We start from the raw sequence: 23,902 nt of genomic DNA, 5'->3' as shown, positions 1-23,902 counted from the left end.
CATGTGTGTGAGAGTCAAGGGCTTACGGCCATACCATTCTGAACACGCCCGATCTCGTCTGATCTCGGAAGCTTAGCAGGGTCGGGCCTGGTTAGTACTTGGATGGAAGACCGCCTGGGAATACCAGGTGCTGTAAGCTTTTTTGTTTCATTGTGAGGAAAGGGCCGCTTTGAGTCTTTGGGGACCAGCATGAGCGAGCTTCCCTCACACACCTTTTCTTGAAGGGCCCTCTGCAGCTTTGGAATGGAATTTCATGCAGTGGTTAATTTGAAGAAGACAGATGGCAGATGCAGTACTTTTCTCTCGATGACATCAACATTCTTTTGTTTTATTGACAGGACACCTATTTGGCGTGTGAAAAGACCCTGAGGCTGTTGCGCATCACTTTTTTTCTGAGGTTGTAAAGTGTGTGAAATGGATATAGAGCCCATGTGTGTGAGAGTCAAGAGCTTACGGCCATACCACTCTGAACACGCCCGATCTCGTCTGATCTCGGAAGCTAAGCAGGCTTGGGCCTGTTTAGTACTTGGATGGGAGACCGCCTGGGAATACCAGGTGCTGTAAGCTTTTTTGTTTCATTGTGAGGAAAGGGCAGCTTTGAGTGTTTGGGGACCAGCATGAGCGAGCTTCCCTCACACACATTTTCTTGAAGCGCCCTCCACAGCTTTCGAATGGAATGTCATGCAGTGTGTAATTTGAAGTAGACAGATTGCAGATGCAGTACTTTTCTCTAGATGACATCAACATTTTTTTCTTTGTATTGACAGGACAACTATTTGGTGTGTAAAAAGACCGTGAGGCTGTTGCACATCACATTTTTTTTGAGGTTGTAAAGTGAGTGAAATGGATATAGAGCCCATGTGTGTGAGAGTCAAGGGCTTACGGCCATACCACTCTGAACACGCCCGATCTCGTCTGATCTCGGAAGCTTAGCAGGGTCGGGCCTGGTTAGTACTTGGATGGAAGACCGCCTGGGAATACCAGGTGCTGTAAGCTTTTTTGTTTCATTGTGAGGAAAGGGCCGCTTTGAGTCTTTGGGGACCAGCATGAGCGAGCTTCCCTCACACACCTTTTCTTGAAGCGCCCTCTGCAGCTTTGGAATGGAATTTCATGCAGTGGTTAATTTGAAGAAGACAGATGGCAGATGCAGTACTTTTCTCTCGATGACATCAACATTCTTTTCTTTTATTGACAGGACACGTATTTGGCGTGTGAAAAGACCCTGAGGTTGTTGCGCATCACTTTTTTTCTGAGGTTGTAAATTGTGTGAAATGGATATAGAGCCCATGTGTGTCAGAGTCAAGGGCTTACGGCCATACCACTCTGAACACGCCCGATCTCGTCTGATCTCGGAAGCTAAGCAGGGTCGGGCCTGGTTAGTACTTGGATGGAAGACCGCCTGGGAATACCAGGTGCTGTAAGCTTTTTTATTTCTTTGTGAGGAAAGGGCAGCTTTGAGTCTTTGGGGACCAGCATGAGCGAGCTTCCCTCACACACCTTTTCTTGAAGCGCCCTCCACAGCTTTGGAATGGAATGTCATGCAGTGGTTAATTTGAAGTAGACAGATTGCAGATGCAGTACTTTTCTCTAGATGACATCAACATTCTTTTCTTTGTATTGACAGGACAACTATTTGGTGTGTAAAAAGGCCGTGAGGCTGTTGCACATCACATTTTTTTTGAAGTTGTAAAGTGAGTGAAATGGATATAGAGCCCATGTGTGTGAGAGTCAAGGGCTTACGGCCATACCACTCTGAACACGCCCGATCTCGTCTGATCTCGGAAGCTTAGCAGGGTCGGGCCTGGTTAGTACTTGGATGGAAGACCGCCTGGGAATACCAGGTGCTGTAAGCTTTTTTGTTTCATTGTGAGGAAAGGGCCGCTTTGAGACTTTGGGGACCAGCATGAGCGAGCTTCCCTCACACACCTTTTCTTGAAGGGCCCTCTGCAGCTTTGGAATGGAATTTCATGCAGTGGTTAATTTGAAGAAGACAGATGGCAGATGCAGTACTTTTCTCTCGATGACATCAACATTCTTTTGTTTTATTGACAGGACACCGATTTGGCTTGTGAAAAGACCCTGAGGCTGTTGCGCATCACTTTTTTTCTGAGGTTGTAAAGTGTGTGAAATGGATATAGAGCCCATGTGTGTGAGAGTCAAGAGCTTACGGCCATACCACTCTGAACACGCCCGATCTCGTCTGATCTCGGAAGCTAAGCAGGGTAGGGCCTGGTTAGTACTTGGATGGGAGACCGCCTGGGAATACCAGGTGCTGTAAGCTTTTTTGTTTCATTGTGAGGAAAGGGCAGCTTTGAGTGTTTGGGGACCAGCATGAGCGAACTTCCCTCACACACCTTTTCTTGAAGCGCCCTCCACAGCTTTCGAATGGAATGTCATGCAGTGTGTAATTTGAAGTAGACAGATTGCAGATGCAGTACTTTTCTCTAGATGACATCAACATTTTTTTCTTTGTATTGACAGGACAACTATTTGGTGTGTAAAAAGACCGTGAGGCTGTTGCACATCACATTTTTTTTGAGGTTGTAAAGTGAGTGAAATGGATATCGAGCCCATGTGTGTGAGAGTCAAGGGCTTACGGCCATACCACTCTGAACACGCCCGATCTCGTCTGATCTCGGAAGCTTAGCAGGGTCGGGCCTGGTTAGTACTTGGATGGAAGACCGCCTGGGAATACCAGGTGCTGTAAGCTTTTTTGTTTCATTGTGAGGAAAGGGCCGCTTTGAGTGTTTGGGGACCAGCATGAGCGAGCTTCCCTCACACACCTTTTCTTGAAGCGCCCTCTGCAGCTTTGGAATGGAATTTCATGCAGTGGTTAATTTGAAGAAGACAGATGGCAGATGCAGTACTTTTCTCTCGATGACATCAACATTCTTTTCTTTTATTGACAGGACACGTATTTGGCGTGTTAAAAGACCCTGAGGCTGTTGCGCATCACTTTTTTTCTGAGGTTGTAAATTGTGTGAAATGGATATAGAGCCCATGTGTGTCTGAGTCAAGGGCTTAAGGCCATAAAACTCTGAACACGCCCGATCTCGTCTGATCTCGGAAGCTAAGCAGGGTCGGGCCTGGTTAGTACTTGGATGGAAGACCGCCTGGGAATACCAGGTGCTGTAAGCTTTTTTATTTCTTTGTGAGGAAAGGGCAGCTTTGAGTCTTTGGGGACCAGCATGAGCGAGCTTCCCTCACACACCTTTTCTTGAAGCGCCCTCCACAGCTTTGGAATGGAATGTCATGCAGTGGTTACTTTGAAGTACACAGATGGCAGATGCAGTACTTTTCTCTAGATGACATCAACATTCTTTTCTTTTATTGACAGGACACCTATTTGGCGTGTGAAAAGTCCCTGAGGCTGTTGCGCTTCACTTTTTTTCTGAGGTTGTAAATTGTGTGAAATGGATATAGAGCCCATGTGTGTCAGAGTCAAGGGCTTACGGCCATACCACTCTGAACACGCCCGATCTCGTCTGATCTCGGAAGCTAAGCAGGGTCGGGCCTGGTTAGTACTTGGATGGGAGACCGCCTGGGAATACCAGGTGCTGTAAGCTTTTTTGTTTCATTGTGAGGAAAGGGCAGCTTTGAGTGTTTGGGGACCAGCATGAGCGAGCTTCCCTCACACACCTTTTCTTGAAGCGCCCTACACAGCTTTCGGATGGAATGTCATGCAGTGTGTAATTTGAAGTAGACAGATTGCAGATGCAGTACTTTTCTCTAGATGACATCAACATTCTTTTCTTTTATTGACAGGACACCTATTTGGCGTGTGAAAAGACCCTGAGGCTGTTGCGCTTCACTTTTTTTCTGAGGTTGTAAATTGTGTGAAATGGATATAGAGCCCATGTGTGTCAGAGTCAAGGGCTTACGGCCATACCACTCTGAACACGCCCGATCTCGTCTGATCTCGGAAGCTAAGCAGGGTCGGGCCTGGTTAGTACTTGGATGGGAGACCGCCTGAGAATACCAGGTGCTGTAAGCTTTTTTGTTTCATTGTGAGGAAAGGGCAGCTTTGAGTGTTTGGGGACCAGCATGAGCGAGCTTCCCTCACACACCTTTTCTTGAAGCGCCCTACACAGCTTTCGGATGGAATGTCATGCAGTGTGTAATTTGAAGTAGACAGATTGCAGATGCAGTACTTTTCTCTCAATGACATCAACATTCTTTTGTTTTATTGACAGGACACCGATTTGGCGTGTGAAAAGACCCTGAGGCTGTTGCGCATCACTTTTTTTCTGAGGTTGTAAAGTGTGTGAAATGGATATAGAGCCCATGTGTGTAATAGTCAAGGGCTTACGGCCATACCACTCTGAACACACCCGATCTCGTCTGATCTCGGAAGCTTAGCAGGGTCGGGCCTGGTTAGTACTTGGATGGAAGACCGCCTGGGAATACCAGGTGCTGTAAGCTTTTTTGTTTCATTGTGAGGAAAGGGCCGCTTTGAGTCTTTGGGGACCAGCATGAGCGAGCTTCCCTCACACACCTTTTCTTGAAGCGCCCTCTGCAGCTTTGGAATGGAATTTCATGCAGTGGTTAATTTGAAGAAGACAGATGGCAGATGCAGTACTTTTGTCTCGATGACATCAACATTCTTTTCTTTTATTGACAGGACACCGATTTGGCGTGTGAAAAGACCCTGAGGCTTTTGCGCATCACTTTTTTTCTGAGGTTGTAAAGTGTGTGAAATGGATATAGAGCCCATGTGTGTCAGAGTCAAGGGCTTACGGCCATACCACTCTGAACACGCCCGATCTCGTCTGATCTCGGAAGCTAAGCAGGGTCGGGCCTGGTTAGTACTTGGATGGAAGACCGCCTGGGAATACCAGTTGCTGTAAGCTTTTTGGTTTCATTGTGAGGAAAGGGCAGCTTTGAGTGTTTGGGGACCAGCATGAGCGAGCTTCCTTCACACACCTTTTCTTGAAGCGCCCTCTGCAGCTTTGGAATGGAATTTCATGCAGTGGTTAATTTGAAGAAGACAGATGGCAGATGCAGTACTTTTGTCTCGATGACATCAACATTCTTTTCTTTTATTGACAGGACACCGATTTGGCGTGTGAAAAGACCCTGAGGATTTTGCGCATCACTTTTTTTCTGAGGTTTTAAAGTGTGTGAAATGGATATAGAGCCCATGTGTGTCAGAGTCAAGGGCTTACGGCCATACCACTCTGAACACGCATGCGCCAATCAGACGGTACGCTGACAGCACGACACACGGAGGTCGCGGACTCCGCTTTTCCCATTTCTTTCGTTTTTTTTCAGCCTTTTTCATTGTTCTTCCTTATTTTCCGTGCATTTTTGGTTCGTTTTTAGAGTGAACATTTTTTCCCCCCGACAGTTTTTATACTGATCGGGGGAGGTCAATTTGAGTTTTTTTTTTCCTAATGGAAAACTTTCGGACGGACCAAATGGATTTGAACTCTGCAAACGGATTTCAGATTACGAGCATGGAAAACGGACTTGACATAAACGCACAAACAGGTGAAGAAAATGAAAAATGGTTGCTTGTTAAAAGAAACAATCAGAAACGAAACATGAAGAAGTCGGAAGGAAAACTGCCGGAGGGAAATGCGAGAGCGGCTTCCGCAGCGACAGCGGGGGAAAGACGGCGAGCAGCGGCTGATTCAGAGGAGATGAGCGCTGGAGCCGGTCCACAGGCAACGAGAGTTGGTGGCCTGAAGAACAGAGCTGAAGACGTGGTTCCGAGAAGACCTGGGCAGCGAGGAGCTACTGGAGAGGCGGCGGAGAGTGAGAGAGAATTGGCGGCGGAAAGAGATGCGGCGTCTGGTGGGGAAAGGCAGCTGCAGCAGCGACATGGAGCGGCGAAATCTGCGGGTGGCGACCACAAGTATGACAGAGAACTGACGGTCAGTGTCGAGGTAACTGGGCAGGATGAAGTCCCAGTTCTCGAATTAATGAGATGCATAAGAGCACTGTGTGGAGGTTTAATAGCCTGTAGGGCGACAGGGCCGCAGAAATATGAAATTACCATGTCACACATCAAAGGGAAAGAGAGAATCCTAGATGGTTTCAAAATTGGGGACAACACAGTGCATGTCAAAGATCTGTGTAATGATGAACTCATGGTTTCTTTTTTAAGCTTACCAGCTTACATCAGAGATGAGGAAATTTTACAAAAGCTAGAAGGGTGGGGAGTCTCAGCTGCATCAACTATAAGGAGGAGGATGTGGCCGGGTACGCAAATTGCTGATGGGACGCGGTTTCTCAAAGTAAAGTTTACAGATAAAGTCCAATCTCTGCCTTATTCAGCACGGTTTGACACAGCAATGGGACCGGAATATTTCAGGGTCATACATGATAGGCAGGCTAGGGTGTGTAGGATGTGCCTCCAGCCGGGGCACATCCTAAGGGACTGTCCTGAGTTCTCCTGCCATAAGTGTGGTGTCCAGGGGCATTATGCAAGGGAGTGCAACAGGAAACCTAATAAGATACAGAAATGTGAGGTGTGTTGGAACAAAATTGATGAATGTAATTGTAATTATAGTGAGGAGGATATTGTGGTGGAATCTGGATCTGAGGAGCTGTACAGTGAGATGGAAGGTTTAAGTGAGGGAGGAACGGAGGATGAGGAGGAAGATGACGAGGTGGGTAGTGGCGCCGCCAAGCAGGCTGCCGGTGAGGGTTACGCCCCTCAGAGAACCCAGAGCCCTCCTAAAGTGGTGCAGAGCCCAGGCACAAGGCTTGGTTCAAGTCTGAATGACATGAGCACTGACTCAGGCCCACAGCAGAGAGGAAAGGATGGAGGAGGAAACGGGTCCGAAAAGGAGCCGGAGCCTTCTCAACTCCTGGAATCAATGGAGGTGGGGGATACCCCAAGAGAATTGCAGCCGGCGGCAGCCACATCCACCAGGGTACCTACCTTAAATGTGCCCTCCACCTTCCCTCCTCAGAGTAGATCAAACAGTGACTCGGAAATGGACTTTGCCACAATCAAAAATATTCGGAAAAAGCACACCTCAATAAAAGATGCTGCGATGAAGAAAAAACAGAAGAAAGAAGGAGGGAGAGGTAAAAAATCTTGAGGGAAAATTGGCTGTTTAAAGGTTTTTTTGGTCTGACCATGTTTCTGCTGCACTCCCTTAATGTCAATGGACTCCGCACTTATGGCAGGATGACCGCCATTTTACTTAAAAGCAAGTGTGACATTCTCTGCTTACAGGAGACAAGGTGGGAAGGGGATAGCGTGGCGGCAGCAAGCAAAATGTGGGAAGGAGATGTCTTTTTTAGCAACGGCACAAGTAAATCTTGTGGCGTAGCTATTTTAGTAAAAAAGACTATAAGTACCAATAGCAAGTTAATATATCATGACAAGAAAGGTAGAATACTTATTATAGATGTTTGCATAAACAATAGAACATACAGAATTGTTAACATATATGCCAGTAACTGTGAAAAGGAAAGGAAAATGTTTCTAAATAGTATAAGCAGATGGATAGATCATAGAACCATAATAATAGGAGATTTCAATATCGCATTAACTAAGGATGATATATCAATTAACAATGTATACAAGAATGACACAAGCAGAACTGAGCTATATAATTTAATGAATATTCACAATTTGACAGATGTATGGAGAATTCACAACCCATTCAAGAAAGAGTACTCCAGAAGACAGGTTGTGCAGGGAAAAATGAAACAAGCCAGAATAGATTTATGTCTAGCGGCCCCTGAAGCAACAAAACAGATCAATAAAATACAATATAATTATAACGCATGGAGTGATCACGCAACAATTGAGTGTTACTTGGGTGCTGCAGGAGGTTTCAGGGGGGGAGGTACCTGGTGCCTCAACTCCAGCCTCCTGGCAGATTCAACTTACGTTAAAAAAATCACAAAACTGCTTGATTATGCAAAAATTGAAATGAAAATAGAAAATAATTTTATAGAAAAGTGGGAAATTCTAAAGCAAAGAATTAAAAGAAGTAGTATAAATTATAGTAAAGAGAAAAAGTGGAGAGAGGAGCTGGAGGAAAATCGACTAAGAAAATTAATCAATCATGAAATAGCATTATTTGATAAAGAACCTAACAGAAACACAGAAAACTATGAATTATATAAAGCAAAACTAGGAAACATAGAAAAAATAAAATGCAGAGGTGCAATGATAAGAAGCAGAGTTAAAAATTTAGTAGAAGGAGAAAAATGCACCGCATATTTTTTGGGGCTCGAAAAGCAAAAACAAAACAAAACTATAATAGAAAAAATCAACGATATAACTGGAAAAGAATATGACGATCAAGAAAATATACTAAGAGTAACTACAGAGTTTTATAAAGAATTATTTGATAATGGATATAGCAATAGCGAAGAGGTAGACAAGTTGTTATCAAATATCCAAACTAGTATTTCAGTGGAGGATAAGGAATGGTCTGATGCACAAATTACTATTAATGAGATAAAGACGGCAATAGATAGCTTAAATAAAAACAAAAGTCCAGGGGTAGATGGTTTAACAGCAGAATTTTATATTTGTTTCAAAGAGCAGATAGCTCCCCGTTGCTGTCATTGTACCACTCAATGGAACGGGAACAGAGAACATCCAATACATTCACTGCAGGAATAATTTCACTTATCTACAAAAATAAAGGTTCAAAACAGGATATAACAAACTATAGACCAATAAGTTTACTCAATACAGATTACAAGATACTGACCAAAACACTGGCAAACAGGCTTAAACTTACAATAGGAACCATTATTGGTAATACACAGGCATACGGCATACCAGATAGAGACATCATAGATACGATCCTTACAATAAAGGATACCGTCAGGACAATGGCAGCACAGGGGGGGTATCTGCTCGGAATTGATTTGGAGAAAGCATTCGACAGAGTAGAACATCTTTTCTTATATAAAACTTTAAAAAGATTTGGATACGGTGAAGGCTTTATTAGATGGATTAAATTATTATACGATAACGCATACAGTCAAATAAAGATAAATGGACAACTAACAGAAAAGATCAAATTAAAAAGATCGGTAAGGCAAGGATGCCCGCTTTCAGCTCTTTTATACAGTATTGTTGCTGAGCCACTAGCTTTAAGTATAATGAATGATAAGAATATTATAGGTATAAAAACATATAGAGACAAAGTCGTTAAAATAGCACAATTTGCGGATGATATCAATATAATGTTTAAAAATGAAGAAAATTTAAATTATATTATAAAACATCTAGAAAGATATGAAAAAGCATCAGGAGCTAAGGTTAACAGAAATAAGTCAGAAATGATGGAATTCGGTAAAAATAGTTTAAAAAATAATTGGGGTTTTAGCACTAAAGAATACAGGAAAATACTGGGTGTATACATTGGTAAAAATGAAGGGGAAGCCAGGGACTTAGGGTGGAGAGAACTTGTAAAAAAGGTAGAAAATACACTTAATTTATGGAGAAGTAGGGGTTTAAGCCTGAGAGGAAAGGTAATTGTCATCAATGCCTTAATACTGTCAAAAATTAATCATGTTTTGGGGGCCTGTGAGCTACCGCAGTGGGCACTAAATTCGCTCAATGAAGCGATCTCCTCCTTCCTTTGGAGGGGAAAGGGAAATTCGATCGCTCATCGGGTGATAATTGCTAATAAAAGGGAGGGGGGATTAGGACTAATTGACATCAGTGCAAAAAAAGATGCACTCAGGGCCAAATTAGTTAGAAATTTTCTCGATTGGAACAGGCAGTACCCCTGGGAGGACACAATGGCGGGCTACCTGGCTGAGTACGGGGAGGGGGAGAAACTCCCTCTTTATCACCTCCTTCCTGGGAAAAGCCATGGCTCGCTACCGATGTTCTACCAGGAGGTGCTAGAGGCATGGGGCAAATTCCTGCCCCACCTCAGGCCTAAGTGCAGTCAGAAAAGTCATGTGCTGCAGTTACCTCTTCTCGAAAGCACTTTTTTCACACACAATGGTAGGACACTTAAATGCAGGGCACTTCAGCAACATAATATAACAAGGGTCGGTCAAGTGGTGGGGGAAAGGGGTCTGTTCAGTCTCAGGAAAGTCACAACCCAACTCAAAAAAACAGGGACACCGTGCAGAAAGGATTACCTAAATGGACTAGGTAACAAAATCAACAGAAACATAACCTCACTGTGGAGAAACTTAATCATCACGGACAAATCGAGAGCAGACCCCGAACTCCCACCGCTTGAGCTTGTCACACAGTACACAGGGAAAGAGCTGTCACAGGTGAAAACAAAGGACTGGTACACCATAGGGATTAACTCAATGAAACGCACTCCAAAAGCAGAAAAACACTGGGCACAATTATTCAAGGGAATACCGATAGGAAAAATCTGGCAAAACCTCAACATACCTTACATGGACAGCAATACTTTCAAGCTAGAATTCAATATCAGACACAGGAGAATTTTCACAGGAATCAAATTACACCAGATTAATAAGGAAAACTACAGTAGGACATGCCAAATCTGCAATAAAGAACCGGAAGACCAGGAGCATCTATTCATCAACTGCAAGGAATCGGATAAATTCAGGAATTTCATCAGGATGCTACTGCAAGAGCACTGCAATTTCAGTTTGACAGATGAAACACTATGGACATGGACTCTTCTCTTTGGTACAACACTGAAACAAAAGGATCAGAACAGGACTCTCATAAATACCATACTCACTTTTGCAAAAAAATCAATATGGACAACTAGAAACTACGCTCTCTATGAAAAGAAGAAAATAAACATATTTGGGTTTTTTTACACAACACTCTTGACACACCTACAAATCTTACATGACATGGACAAGGATATTTTTGAAAACACTTTCTGCAGGAAAAACACATTTTTCAACATAGCAAATGGCAAAATTGAAATAAACAAGATTGACAATGGTATGTTTTCTCTTCAAATTCCCAGCTAAGTAGTCTCTTTTTTTTATAAAGCAAAGTATTTTTCAAATTTAATAAAGGGGTGAGCAAATTGGGTGGTTTATGTTTTTGGTGTGTTTAACATTTCATTTTGATAAAATTTCATTTAAAATAAAAAAAAAAAAAAAAAATTGTGTGTGTGACACTTCACGACAGGAATTTGTTCTTTTTAGTCCCATGAGTTTTTTTTGTCTCTCTTTAATTTTTATTTATTTTTTTTGGAATGACCTGCATTGCTCCAGTGGCTGTAGGCACATAGTGTTGGTTTATTTGTCTAAATTTAACTTAATTAAAAAAAAAAAACAACAAAAAAACAAAAAAAAAACTCTAATGGTGTTTTCATCAAGTTCGAGGTGTATCAAGGGTGGGGGTTTTTTTTGGTAAGATTTCTTTCCTGAAGGAATTTATTTTTTTATATAATTGTTAAATTTTGTCATGTAAATAAGAATGTACAGTTGGTAAAAATGTATGATGTATTTTTGATAATAAAAGACAAAAAAAAAAAAAAAAACACGCCTGATCTCGTCTGATCTCGGAAGCTTAGCAGGGTCGGGCCTGGTTAGTACTTGGATGGGAGACCGCCTGGGAATACCAGGTGCTGTAAGCTTTTTTGTTTCATTGTGAGGAAAGGGCCGCTTTGAGTCTTTGGGGACCAGCATGAGCGAGCTTCCCTCACACACCTTTTCTTGAAGCGCCCTCCGCAGCTTTGGAATGGAATGTCATGCAGTGGTTAATTTAAAGAAGACAGATGGCAGATGCAGTACTTTTCTCTCGATGACATCAACATTCTTTTCTTTTATTGACAGGACACCGATGTGGCGTGTGAAAAGACCCTGAGGCTTTTGAGCATCACTTTTTTTCTGAGGTTGTAAAGTGTGTGAAATGGATATAGAGCCCATGTGTGTCAGAGTCAAGGGCTTACGGCCATACCACTCTGAACACGCCCGATCTCGTCTGATCTCGGAAGCTAAGCAGGGTCGGGCCTGGTTAGTACTTGGATGGAAGACCGCCTGGGAATACCAGGTGCTGTAAGCTTTTTTGTTTCTTTGTGAGGAAAGGGCAGCTTTGAGTCTTTGGGGACCAGCATGAGCGAGCTTCCCTCACACACCTTTTCTTGAAGCGCCTTTCTGCAGCTTTGAAATTGAATGTCATGCAGCGTGTAATTTGAAGTAGACAGATGGCAGATGCAGTACTTTTCTCTAGATGACATCAACATTCTTTTCTTTGTATTGACAGGACACCTTTTTGACGTTTGAAAAGACCGTGAGGCTGTTGCACGTCACTTTTTTTCTGAGGTTGTAAAGTGAGTGAAATGGATATAGAGCCCATGTGTGTCAGAGTCAAGGGCTTACGGCCATACCACTCTTAACACGCCCGATCTCGTCTGATCTCGGAAGCCTAGCAGGGTCGGGCCTGGTTAGTACTTGGATGGGAGACTGCCTGGGAATACCAGGTGCTGTAAGCTTTTTTGTTTCATTGTGAGGAAAGGGCAGCTTTGAGTGTTTGGGGACCAGCATGAGCGAGCTTCCCTCACACACCTTTTCTTGAAGCGCCCTCCACAGCTTTGGAATGGAATGTCATGCAGTGGTTAATTTGAAGTAGACAGATGGCAGATGCAGTACTTTTCTCTAGATGACATCAACATTCTTTTCTTTTATTGACAGGACACCGATTTGGCGTGTGAAAAGACCCTGAGGCTGTTGCGCATCACTTTTTTTCTGAGGTTGTAAATTGTGTGAAATGGATATAGAGCCCATGTGTGTCAGAGTCAAACGCTTATCGCCATACTACTCTGAACACGCCCGATCTCGTCTGATCTCGGAAGCTAAGCAGGGTCGGGCCAGGTTAGTACTTGGATGGAAGACCGCCTGGGAATACCAGGTGCTGTAAACTTTTTTATTTCTTTGTGAGGAAAGGGCAGCTTTGAGTCTTTGGGGACCAGCATGAGCGAGCTTCCCTCACACACCTTTTCTTGAAGCGCCCTCCGCAGCTTTGGAATGGAATGTCATGCAGTGTGTAATTTGAAGTAGACAGATGGCAGATGCAGTACTTTTCTCAAGATGACATCAACATTGTTTTCTTTGTATTGACAGGACAACTATTTTGTGTGTAAAAAGACCGTGAGGCTTTTGCGCATCACTTTTTTTCTGAGGTTGTAAAGTGTGTGAAATGGATATAGAGCCCATGTGTGTCAGAGTCAAGGGCTTTCGGCCATACCACTCTGAACACGCATGCGCCAATCAGACGGTACGCTGACAGCACGACACACGGAGGTCGTGGACTCCGCTTTTCCCATTTCTTTCGTTTTTTTCAGCCTTTTTCATTGTTCTTCCTTATTTTCCGTGCATTTTTGGTTCGTTTTTAGAGTGAACATTTTTTCCCCCCGACAGTTTTTATACTGATCGGGGGAGGTCAATTTGAGTTTTTTTTTTCCTAATGAAAAACTTTCGGACGGACCAAATGGATTTGAACTCTGCAAACGGATTTCAGATTACGAGCATGGAAAACGGACTTGACATAAACGCACAAACAGGTGAAGAAAATGAAAAATGGTTGCTTGTTAAAAGAAACAATCAGAAACGAAACATGAAGAAGTCGGAAGGAAAACTGCCGGAGGGAAATGCGAGAGCGGCTTCCACAGCGACAGCGGGGGAAAGACGGCGAGCAGCGGCTGATTCAGAGGAGATGTGTGGAAGGAGCGCTGGAGCCAGTCCACAGGCAACGAGAGCTGGTGGCCTGAAGAACAGAGCTGAAGAAGTGGTTCCGAGAAGACCTGGGCAGCGAGGAGCTACTGGAGAGGCGACGGAGAGTGAGAGAGAATTGGCGGCGGAAAGAGATGCGGCGTCTGGTGGGGAAAGGCAGCTGCAGCAGCGACATGGAGCGGCGAAATCTGCGGGTGGCGACCACAAGTATGACAGAGAACTGACGGTCAGTGTCGAGGTAACTGGGCAGGATGAAGTCCCAGTTCTCGAATTAATGAGATGCATAAGAGCACTGTGTGGAGGTTTAATAGCCTGTAGGGCGACAGGGCCGCAGAAATATGAAATTACCATGTCACACATCAAAGGGAAAGAGAGAATCCTAGATGGTTTCAAAATTGGGGACAACACAGTGCATGTCAAAGATCTGTGTAATGATGAACTCATGGTTTCTTTTTTAAGCTTACCAGCTTACATCAGAGATGAGGAAATTTCACAAAAGCTAGAAGGGTGGGGAGTCTCAGCTGCATCAACTATAAGGAGGAGGATGTGGCCGGGTACGCAAATTGCTGATGGGACGCGGTTTCTCAAAGTAAAATTTACAGATAAAGTCCAATCTCTGCCTTATTCAGCACGGTTTGACACAGCAATAGGACCGGAATATTTCAGGGTCATACATGATAGGCAGGCTAGGGTGTGTAGGATGTGCCTCCAGCCGGGGCACATCCTAAGGGACTGTCCTGAGTTCTCCTGCCATAAGTGTGGTGTCCAGGGGCATTATGCAAGGGAGTGCAACAGGAAACCTAATAAGATACAGAAATGTGAGGTGTGTTGGAACAAAATTGATGAATGTAGTTGTAATTATAGTGATGAGGATATTGTGGTGGAATCTGGATCTGAGGAGCTGTACAGTGAGATGGAAGGTTTAAGTGAGGGAGGAACGGAGGATGAGGAGGAAGATGACGAGGTGGGTAGTGGCGCCGCCAAGCAGGCTGCCGGTGAGGGTTACGCCCCTCAGAGAACCCAGAGCCCTCCTACAGCGGTGCAGAGCCCAGGCACAAGGCTTGGTTCAAGTCTGAATGTTATGAGCACTGACTCAGGCCCACAGCAGAGAGGAAAGGATGGAGGAGGAAACGGGTCCGAAAAGGAGCCGGAGCCTTCTCAACTCCTGGAATCAATGGAGGTAGGGGACACCCCAGGAGAATTGCAGCCGGCGGCAGCCACATCCACCAGGGTACCTGCCTTAAATGTGCCCTCCACCTTCCCTCCTCAGAGTAGATCAAACAGTGACTCGGAAATGGACTTTGCCACAATCAAAACTATTCGGAAAAAGCACACCTCAATACAAGATGCTGCGATGAAGAAAAAACAGAAGAAAGAAGGAGGGAGAGGTAAAAAATCTTGAGGGAAAATTGGCTGTTTAAAGGTTTTTTTGGTCTGACCATGTTTCTGCTGCACTCCCTTAATGTCAATGGACTCCGCACTTATGGCAGGATGACCGCCATTTTACTTAAAAGCAAGTGTGACATTCTCTGCTTACAGGAGACAAGGTGGGAAGGGGATAGCGTGGCGGCAGCAAGCAAAATGTGGGAAGGAGATGTCTTTTTTAGCAACGGCACAAGTAAATCTTGTGGCGTAGCTATTTTAGTAAAAAAGACTATAAGTACCAATAGCAAGTTAATATATCATGACAAGAAAGGTAGAATACTTATTATAGATGTTTGCGTAAACAATAGAACATACAGAATTGTTAACATATATGCCAGTAACTGTGAAAAGGAAAGGAAAATGTTTCTAAATAGTATAAGCAGATGGATAGATCATAGAACCATAATAATAGGAGATTTCAATATCGCATTAACTCAGGATGATATATCAATTAATAATGTATACAAGAATGACACAAGCAGAACTGAGCTATATAATTTAATGAATATTCACAATTTGACAGATGTATGGAGAATTCACAACCCATTCAAGAAAGAGTACTCCAGAAGACAGGTTGTGCAGGGAAAAATGAAACAAGCCAGAATAGATTTATGTCTAGCGGCCCCTGAAGCAACAAAACAGATCAATAAAATACAATATAATTATAACGCATGGAGTGATCACGCAACAATTGAGTGTTACTTGGGTGCTGCAGGAGGTTTCAGGGGGGGAGGTACCTGGTGCCTCAACTCCAGCCTCCTGGCAGATTCAACTTACGTTAAAAAAATCACAAAACTGCTTGATTATGCAAAAATTGAAATGAAAATAGAAAATAATTTTATAGAAAAGTGGGAAATTCTAAAGCAAAGAATTAAAAGAAGTAGTATAAATTATAGTAAAGAGAAAAAGTGGAGAGAGGAGCTGGAAGAAAATCGACTAAGAAAATTAATCAATCATGAAATAGCATTATTTGATAAAGAACCTAACAGAAACACAGAAAACTATGAATTATATAAAGCAAAACTAGGAAACATAGAAAAAATAAAATGCAGAGGTGCAATGATAAGAAGCAGAGTTAAAAATTTAGTAGAAGGAGAAAAATGCACCGCATATTTTTTGGGGCTCGAAAAGCAAAAACAAAACAAAACTATAATAGAAAAAATCAACGATATAACTGGAAAAGAATATGACGATCAAGAAAATATACTAAGAGTAACTACAGAGTTTTATAAAGAATTATTTGATAATGGATATAGCAATAGCGAAGAGGTAGACAAGTTGTTATCAAATATCCAAACTAGTATTTCAGTGGAGGATAAGGAATGGTCTGATGCACAAATTACTATTAATGAGATAAAGACGGCAATAGATAGCTTAAATAAAAACAAAAGTCCAGGGGTAGATGGTTTAACAGCAGAATTTTATATTTGTTTCAAAGAGCAGATAGCTCCCCTGTTGCTGTCATTGTACCACTCAATGGAACGGGAACAGAGAACATCCAATACATTCACTGCAGGAATAATTTCACTTATCTACAAAAATAAAGGTTCAAAACAGGATATAACAAACTATAGACCAATAAGTTTACTCAATACAGATTACAAGATACTGACCAAAACACTGGCAAACAGGCTTAAACTTACAATAGGAACCATTATTGGTAATACACAGGCATACGGCATACCAGATAGAGACATCATAGATACGATCCTTACAATAAAGGATACCGTCAGGACAATGGCAGCACAGGGGGGGTATCTGCTCGGAATTGATTTGGAGAAAGCGTTCGACAGAGTAGAACATCTTTTCTTATATAAAACTTTAAAAAGGTTTGGATACGGTGACGGCTTTATTAGATGGATTAAATTATTATACGATAACGCATACAGTCAAATAAAGATAAATGGACAACTAACAGAAAAGATCAAATTAAAAAGATCGGTAAGGCAAGGATGCCCGCTTTCGGCTCTTTTATATAGTATTGTTGCTGAGCCACTAGCTTTAAGTATAATGAATGATAAGAATATTATAGGTATAAAAACATATAGAGACAAAGTCGTTAAAATAGCACAATTTGCGGATGATATCAATATAATGTTTAAAAATGAAGAAAATTTAAATTATATTATAAAACATCTAGAAAGATATGAAAAAGCATCAGGAGCTAAGGTTAACAGAAATAAGTCAGAAATGATGGAATTCGGTAAAAATAGTTTAAAAAATAATTGGGGTTTTAGCACTAAAGAATACAGGAAAATACTGGGTGTATACATTGGTAAAAATGAAGGGGAAGCCAGGGACTCAGGGTGGAGAGAACTTGTAAAAAAAGGTAGAAAATACACTTTATTTATGGAGAAGTAGGGGTTTAAGCCTGAGAGGAAAGGTAATTGTCATCAATGCCTTAATACTGTCAAAAATTAATCATGTTTTGGGGGCCTGTGAGCTACCGCAGTGGGCACTAAATTCGCTCAATGAAGCGATCTCCTCCTTCCTTTGGAGGGGAAAGGGAAATTCGATCGCTCATCGGGTGATAATTGCTAATAAAAGGGAGGGGGGATTAGGACTAATTGACATCAGTGCAAAAAAAGATGCACTCAGGGCCAAATTAGTTAGAAATTTTCTCGATTCGAACAGGCAGTACCCCTGGGAGGACACAATGGCGGGCTACCTGGCTGAGTACGGGGAGGGGGAGAAACTCCCTCTTTATCACCTCCTTCCTGGGAAAAGCCATGGCTCGCTACCGATGTTCTACCAGGAGGTGCTAGAGGCATGGGGCAAATTCCTGCCCCACCTCAGGCCTAAGTGCAGTCAGAAAAGTCATGTGCTGCAGTTACCTTTTCTCGAAAGCACCTTTTTCACACACAATGGTAGGACACTTAAATGCAGGGCACTTCAGCAACATAATATAACAAGGGTCGGTCAAGTGGTGGGGGAAAGGGGTCTGTTCAGTCTCAGGAAAGTCACAACCCAACTCAAAAAAACAGGGACACCGTGCAGAAAGGATTACCTAAATGGACTAGGTAACAAAATCAACAGAAACATAACCTCACTGTGGAGAAACTTAATCATCACGGACAAATCGAGAGCAGACCCCGAACTCCCACCGCTTGAGCTTGTCACACAGTACACAGGGAAAGAGCTGTCACAGGTGAAAACAAAGGACTGGTACACCATAGGGATTAACTCAATGAAACGCACTCCAAAAGCAGAAAAACACTGGGCACAATTATTCAAGGGAATACCGATAGGAAAAATCTGGCAAAACCTTAACATACCTTACATGGACAGCAATACTTTCAAGCTAGAATTCAATATCAGACACAGGAGAATTTTCACAGGAATCAAATTACACCAGATTAATAAGGAAAACTACAGTAGGACATGCCAAATCTGCAATAAAGAACCGGAAGACCAGGAGCATCTATTCATCAACTGCAAGGAATCGGATAAATTCAGGAATTTCATCAGGATGCTACTGCAAGAGCACTGCAATTTCAGTTTGACAGATGAAACACTATGGACATGGACTCTTCTCTTTGGTACAACACTGAAACAAAAGGATCAGAACAGGACTCTCATAAATACCATACTCACTTTTGCAAAAAAATCAATATGGACAACTAGAAACTACGCTCTCTATGAAAAGAAGAAAATAAACATATTTGGGTTTTTTTACACAACACTCTTGACGCACCTACAAATCTTACATGACATGGACAAGGATATTTTTGAAAACACTTTCTGCAGGAAAAACACATTTTTCAACATAGCAAATGGCAAAATTGAAATTAACAAGATTGACAATGGTATGTTTTCTCTTCAAATTCCCAGCTAAGTAGTCTCTTTTTTTATAAAGCAAAGTATTTTTCAAATTTAATAAAGGGGTGAGCAAATTGGGTGGTTTATGTTTGGGTGTGTTTAACATTTCATTTTGATAAAATTTCATAAAAAAAAAAAAAATTGTGTGTGACACTTCACGACAGGAATTTGTTCTTTTTAGTCCCATGAGGTTTTTTTTCTCTCTTTAATTTTTATTTATTTTTTTGGAATGACCTGCATTGCTCCAGTGGCTGTAGGCCCATAGTGTTGGTTTATTTGTCTAAATTTAACTTAATTTAAAAAAAAACAAAAAAAAAACAAAAAACCTCTGATGGTGTTTTCATCAAGTTTGAGGTGTATCAAGGGTGGGGTTTTTTTTTGGTAAGATTTCTTTCCTGAAGGAATTTATTTTTTATATAATTGTTAAATTTTGTCATGTAAATAAGAATGTACAGTTGGTAAAAATGTATGCTGTATTTTTGATAATAAAAGACACAAAAAAAAAAAAAAACACGCCCGATCTCGTCTGATCTCGGAAGCTAAGCAGGGTCGGGCCTGGTTAGTACTTTGATGGGAGACCGCCTGGGAATACCAGGTGCTGTAAGCTTTTTTTTTTCTTTGTGAGGAAAGGGCAGCTTTGAGTCTTTGGGGACCAGCATGAGCGAGCTTCCCTCACACACCTTTTCTTGAAGCGTCTTTCTGCAGCTTTCAAATTGAATGTCATGCAGCGTGTAATTTGAAGTAGACAGATGGCAGATGCAGTGTACTGTGCTTCTCTCTACTCCTCTCTCTCCTCCTATATGTGTCATACATTAATTATACTCATAGGTATTACGAACTTGTCTCTTTTTCTGGAGCCTTTTAGGCTCCTCTCATTCCAGATCTGTGTGCTGCTGGAGGAGGCTGCAGAGCTGAAGAGGCTCAAGCTGCCACCCGTAGCTCCACCTACTCACATCACCGTCTGTCCATCAGTCTCTCTCTCTCTTTATCTCTGTCCCTCTCTTTCCTTCTACATATCAGTCTTCCTCCATTATCTGTTTTGTTCCTGTTCTCTTTCCCCCCAACCGGTCAAAGCAGACGGCCGTCCCCATTGAGCCTGGATCTGCTCGATGTTCCTGCCTGTTAAAAGGAAGGTTTTTGTCGCCGCTGTTGCAGGATGTGCTTGCTGATGGAGAATTGTTGGGTGTAGATTCATTAAAGGAGTTTGGTACTGGACCTGCTCTACCTGTAAAGTGTCATGAGATAAGTTTTTTTGTGATTTGGTGCAATATAAATAAAATTAACTTGACCAGTGTCATTTGTGGTCTTTCGTTAATTGCATGCCACATGAAATCATTATTAGTCACTTTTATCTCACATTTGACCTGCAGCTACAGTCTCGCAGTGGCAAGACAAGAACACTTCTACTTCTGATGATGACAGTTTGTTCAACAATGAACTTCATCCAGTACCATGTTGTTAAACACTGGAACATGCACAGCGCCTGAACAGGGACTTGAACCCTGGACCCTCAGATTAAAAGTCTGATGCTCTACCGTCTGAGCTACTCAGGCTCTTCCTTCAGCATTTAGACAGGAAAAGAAACACCTGTGAAGGTAAAACTGATGCTTTCTTGACTTGTTCAATCCTCCATGTTAAAGTCCAGCATGCTTTTGATTTGCTCTGATTCTCTGTGGCAAAATCCAACAAGAGGCTCCAAAAATGTCTTGAATGTCATAAGAATGCACAGGACAAGATGTTCGTTTCCTTCATGTCTGCAGTTCCTCCACTGGAAAGTAAAGTCAATGCTGTTCCTCTGCTGAAACCTGGGATCGGACCAGGGACCTTTAGATCTTCAGTCTAACGCTCTCCCAACTGAGCTGTTTCAGCTCTGAGTGAGGGCCCTGCTTCTCTCATTTTATAATCTCTTCCACTCTCACTAGAACTTCGAGAGGATTTGAGCTTCTGAAGTCATGACACATTGAACAGTTCGACAGGACCATTTTTGATGAATGTCTGAATCACACAAGCCTTTTTTGTTTGTCTTCTTCCCAGTTGCCTCAACATTGTGTGAGCCAATAATTCCACATCTGTACCAGACACACGTTTTGTTGGTGGGTTTTCTGGATCTTTCTGTTTTAACAGTGTCTTTTATCTTAAATATGCCACTTTCACATGAAAACATCAATAACAGGACAATATCAAAACTATTATTGCTGCTGTTGCTGTTGCTGTTGTTGGTTGTCTGTCTGTCTTCCATCCCCCTGTCTTTCTCTCTGCTTGTCTTTCACCCTCATCTTTTTCCCATCTTTTTGTCATTCTCTCCCTCCTTTCTCTCTGTCTTTTGTCTTTTCTTCTCTATATTTGTCTTCTGCTGCCCCAGGATCAGCTTCTATCACTCAGTGGTCCAGAACCATTATGAAGCCTGATCATGAATGTGAGCAAAGCTCTTAGAACAGGCCTGCTGCCACCACAACTAAGATCCTGCAGGTCACTAGAAACTCCAGTGTCCAGCTGACAAGTGGACTTTCCTCTGATCTGTGGTGGTGCTGAGTTTAGCAAACATCTCCAACAAGAAGATGAAGGAGGCCATCAACTCCTCCAAGCTCAGCATCTATACTGGCTTTACTGGGAGATCAGGAGGTCAAAGCAGATCTTCACCCTCCACCTCAGATGGTTTCTACTCACAGAGATGAGGGACCAGTTCAAACCAGTTACCTGGAGCTCCCTTAAGCCATTGTCCCGTCTCTCCCCCCCCCCCCCCCCACACACACACACACACAGCCTGTCTTTGGTATAAAATGGTCTTTCAGGTTCTCTCACGTTGGAAGATTTCTCTGACTCCATTGTGAATAAAGAGATTCTTCATCTGACACCTGAGTCTTGATCCACTGATTCCTCTGATCCACCTCTTTCTGCTCCAACAAGGCTGACATGGATCAGGTGGGTCCATGTCATCCAATCAGTAGGTTTCTCTTCTCAATTAATTTTCTTCATCCCAGTTTAGATTGATTCTTCTCAGCCTCATGAAGGAGCATCTGATCAGGTGTTTGACTGCTTGTTTGTTGTAATTCCATAGATTTTAATCTCAGGTTTTATAGAATTAATAAGAACATCTTAAAGACCTTTGTCCAACACTTGAAACTCACCTGTCTGTCGAGGCCCAACTGGCCTTTGGTCGTGAGGTGGTGGATGCATGTGAATGAAATGAGGCTCGTGTTGCTGTGAGGAGCCACTAGAGGGAGACACCTGTCGTTCCTCCCAGCTGACAATGAGGCTTCACAGCTGCATTTGAAGCTGTCCTTTATTAGTCACAACTGTCTTGAGCTCAGGAGCCAAACTCACCAAAAACACTTCATCTTGGTCATGTGGTCTGTTTGTCAGGAGATTCCAAATCCAAAATTGTTGACACACAAGAGAAGAAAACACGTCAAAGTTTTTTCATTTTTATGAATCAAACTGAAAATGAACAGAAGAGTGACAATGAAAATGGATTCAAAAATAATAGATAACAATAAATAATGAATAAATACTCAGAATTTACTGGCATTTGACTGCATTTTGTGGTTAATACGTAGATAAAAGAGTAACATATATATTCTATACATGTGAGAAACGTACATGGCTTTGGACAAAAGCATTTGCTCAATGAAATTGTAGGATTGTAGAATTCTATAAATGTAGAATATAATTGTAGAAATGCTCTCTCTCACCACCCCCCAAAGTCTGTGCCAGGGTCTCTGGCCAGTGGTCAATGGCTCCTATCACCTGCCCAGGATGGATCCAGCTTGCTTGTCTTTGTAATTCTGCACTTATTAGAGACCTGGAAACAAAGGAATGCTGAAAAAGAGAAAATAGGACCTCACACAAATGGGCTTGTGACACAATTTTAAAGAATTGTGTAAATGTGAATCTTTTACAAATGTGTGTGTGAATGTGGTTGTTGTGGCCGAGTGGTGAAGGCGATGGACTAGAAATCCATTGGGGTCTCCCTGCTCAGGTTGGAGTCCTGCCAACGTTAAAGTGTTGATGTTCTGGAGGAGACAACATCTGATCTTTGTTAGATCCACGAGTCAAAGGTTTTCTTTAAAGTGCTGCAGCAGCTGAGGATGAGGGAGAGACAGAATTACAAACCATCTTCTGGAGGACATTTTGAAAAATGATTCCAAATCCGAAGTTGTTGATACACAAGAGAAGAAAACACGTCAAAGTTTGTTCATTTTTATGAGTCACACTGAAAATGAACAGAAGAGTGACAGTGAAAATGGATTCAAAAATAATAAATTATTATAAATAATGAATAAATACTCAGAATTTACTGGCATTTGACTGAATTTTGTGGTTAATCAGTAGATAAAAGAGTAACATATATATTCTATACATGTGAGAAACGTACATGGCTTTGGACAAAAGCGTCTGCTCAATGAAATTGTAGGATTGTAGAATTTTATAAATGTAGAATATAATTGTATAAATGCTCTCAATCACCACCCCAACGTCTGTGCCAGGGTCTCTGGCCAGTGGTCAATGGCTCCTATCACCTGCCCAGGATGGATCAAGCTTGCTTGTCTTTGTAATTCTGCACTTATTAGAGACCTGGAAACAAAGGAATGCTGAAAAAGAGAAAATAGGACCTCACACAAATGGGCTTGTGACAGAAACTAAGATAATTTTGTGAATATCCATCCTCTTCAAATGTGTGTGAATGTGGTTGTTGTGGCTGAGTGGTGAAGGCGATGGACGAGAAATCCATTGGGGTTTCCCTGCTCAGGTTGGAGTCCTGCCAGCAACATGAAACTGTTGATGTTCTATGTCAGGGTGAACGTCATACCTGTGCCTGATTTAGTGTGGTGGCTCATACCTGAATTTATCCAAACCAGCTAACTTCTTAACGCCAATCTACACAGTTTCAATCATACAAACCTCAAACTGCAGTAAGAAATTTTCAATTCTCTCATCCACCAACAATCCTCATCAATAAAATCTGGAAGATGGAACCGCAGAAAGTCTGCGGGAGAACGTAGACGAGTGCTGCCACCGACCCGTCATGGGGAAGACCGGT

The 23,902-nt window shown here is 42.3% G+C and overlaps 14 non-coding genes and 2 pseudogenes across 14 annotated transcripts; 15 read left to right on the top strand and 1 right to left on the bottom strand.

Moving 5' to 3' along the window:
• The first annotated feature begins 20 nt into the window (after positions 1–20).
• LOC147265672 (5S ribosomal RNA) lies at positions 21–139 on the top strand. Its single transcript, XR_015114543.1, has one exon. It is a non-coding gene; the product is annotated as a 5S ribosomal RNA (ribosomal RNA).
• A 309-nt stretch (positions 140–448) lies between these two features.
• On the top strand, positions 449–567 carry LOC147265671 (5S ribosomal RNA). Its single transcript, XR_015113488.1, has one exon. It is a non-coding gene; the product is annotated as a 5S ribosomal RNA (ribosomal RNA).
• Positions 568–877: 310 nt separating this feature from the next.
• On the top strand, positions 878–996 carry LOC147265670 (5S ribosomal RNA). Its single transcript, XR_015113939.1, has one exon. It is a non-coding gene; the product is annotated as a 5S ribosomal RNA (ribosomal RNA).
• Positions 997–1,305: 309 nt separating this feature from the next.
• Positions 1,306–1,424, top strand: LOC147265669 (5S ribosomal RNA). Its single transcript, XR_015112690.1, has one exon. It is a non-coding gene; the product is annotated as a 5S ribosomal RNA (ribosomal RNA).
• A 310-nt stretch (positions 1,425–1,734) lies between these two features.
• Positions 1,735–1,853, top strand: LOC147265668 (5S ribosomal RNA). The gene has a single exon (XR_015113938.1). It is a non-coding gene; the product is annotated as a 5S ribosomal RNA (ribosomal RNA).
• A 309-nt stretch (positions 1,854–2,162) lies between these two features.
• On the top strand, positions 2,163–2,281 carry LOC147265667 (5S ribosomal RNA). Its single transcript, XR_015113626.1, has one exon. It is a non-coding gene; the product is annotated as a 5S ribosomal RNA (ribosomal RNA).
• A 310-nt stretch (positions 2,282–2,591) lies between these two features.
• On the top strand, positions 2,592–2,710 carry LOC147265666 (5S ribosomal RNA). The gene has a single exon (XR_015113937.1). It is a non-coding gene; the product is annotated as a 5S ribosomal RNA (ribosomal RNA).
• Positions 2,711–3,019: 309 nt separating this feature from the next.
• LOC147265665 (5S ribosomal RNA) lies at positions 3,020–3,138 on the top strand (annotated as a pseudogene).
• A 309-nt stretch (positions 3,139–3,447) lies between these two features.
• Positions 3,448–3,566, top strand: LOC147265664 (5S ribosomal RNA). Its single transcript, XR_015114047.1, has one exon. It is a non-coding gene; the product is annotated as a 5S ribosomal RNA (ribosomal RNA).
• A 309-nt stretch (positions 3,567–3,875) lies between these two features.
• Positions 3,876–3,994, top strand: LOC147265663 (5S ribosomal RNA). The gene has a single exon (XR_015115264.1). It is a non-coding gene; the product is annotated as a 5S ribosomal RNA (ribosomal RNA).
• A 309-nt stretch (positions 3,995–4,303) lies between these two features.
• LOC147265662 (5S ribosomal RNA) lies at positions 4,304–4,422 on the top strand. The gene has a single exon (XR_015113254.1). It is a non-coding gene; the product is annotated as a 5S ribosomal RNA (ribosomal RNA).
• Positions 4,423–4,731: 309 nt separating this feature from the next.
• LOC147265661 (5S ribosomal RNA) lies at positions 4,732–4,850 on the top strand. The gene has a single exon (XR_015114253.1). It is a non-coding gene; the product is annotated as a 5S ribosomal RNA (ribosomal RNA).
• Positions 4,851–11,831: 6,981 nt separating this feature from the next.
• Positions 11,832–11,950, top strand: LOC147265660 (5S ribosomal RNA). Its single transcript, XR_015112689.1, has one exon. It is a non-coding gene; the product is annotated as a 5S ribosomal RNA (ribosomal RNA).
• Positions 11,951–12,261: 311 nt separating this feature from the next.
• LOC147265659 (5S ribosomal RNA) lies at positions 12,262–12,380 on the top strand. Its single transcript, XR_015115301.1, has one exon. It is a non-coding gene; the product is annotated as a 5S ribosomal RNA (ribosomal RNA).
• Positions 12,381–12,689: 309 nt separating this feature from the next.
• On the top strand, positions 12,690–12,808 carry LOC147265658 (5S ribosomal RNA; annotated as a pseudogene).
• Positions 12,809–20,341: 7,533 nt separating this feature from the next.
• On the bottom strand, positions 20,342–20,414 carry trnak-uuu (transfer RNA lysine (anticodon UUU)). Its single transcript has one exon. It is a non-coding gene; the product is annotated as a tRNA-Lys (tRNA).
• Between the last annotated feature and the right edge of the window lie 3,488 nt (positions 20,415–23,902).

The sequence above is a fragment of the Aulostomus chinensis genome, chromosome 4, assembly GCF_037954235.1.
Source record: "Aulostomus chinensis isolate RoL2024-O1b breed Wild chromosome 4, RoL_Achi_v1.0, whole genome shotgun sequence".
Lineage (NCBI taxonomy): Eukaryota > Metazoa > Chordata > Actinopteri > Syngnathiformes > Aulostomidae > Aulostomus > Aulostomus chinensis.
The sequence above is the reverse complement of the archived record's forward strand: the minus strand, read 5'-3'. Positions and strand labels throughout refer to the sequence as shown.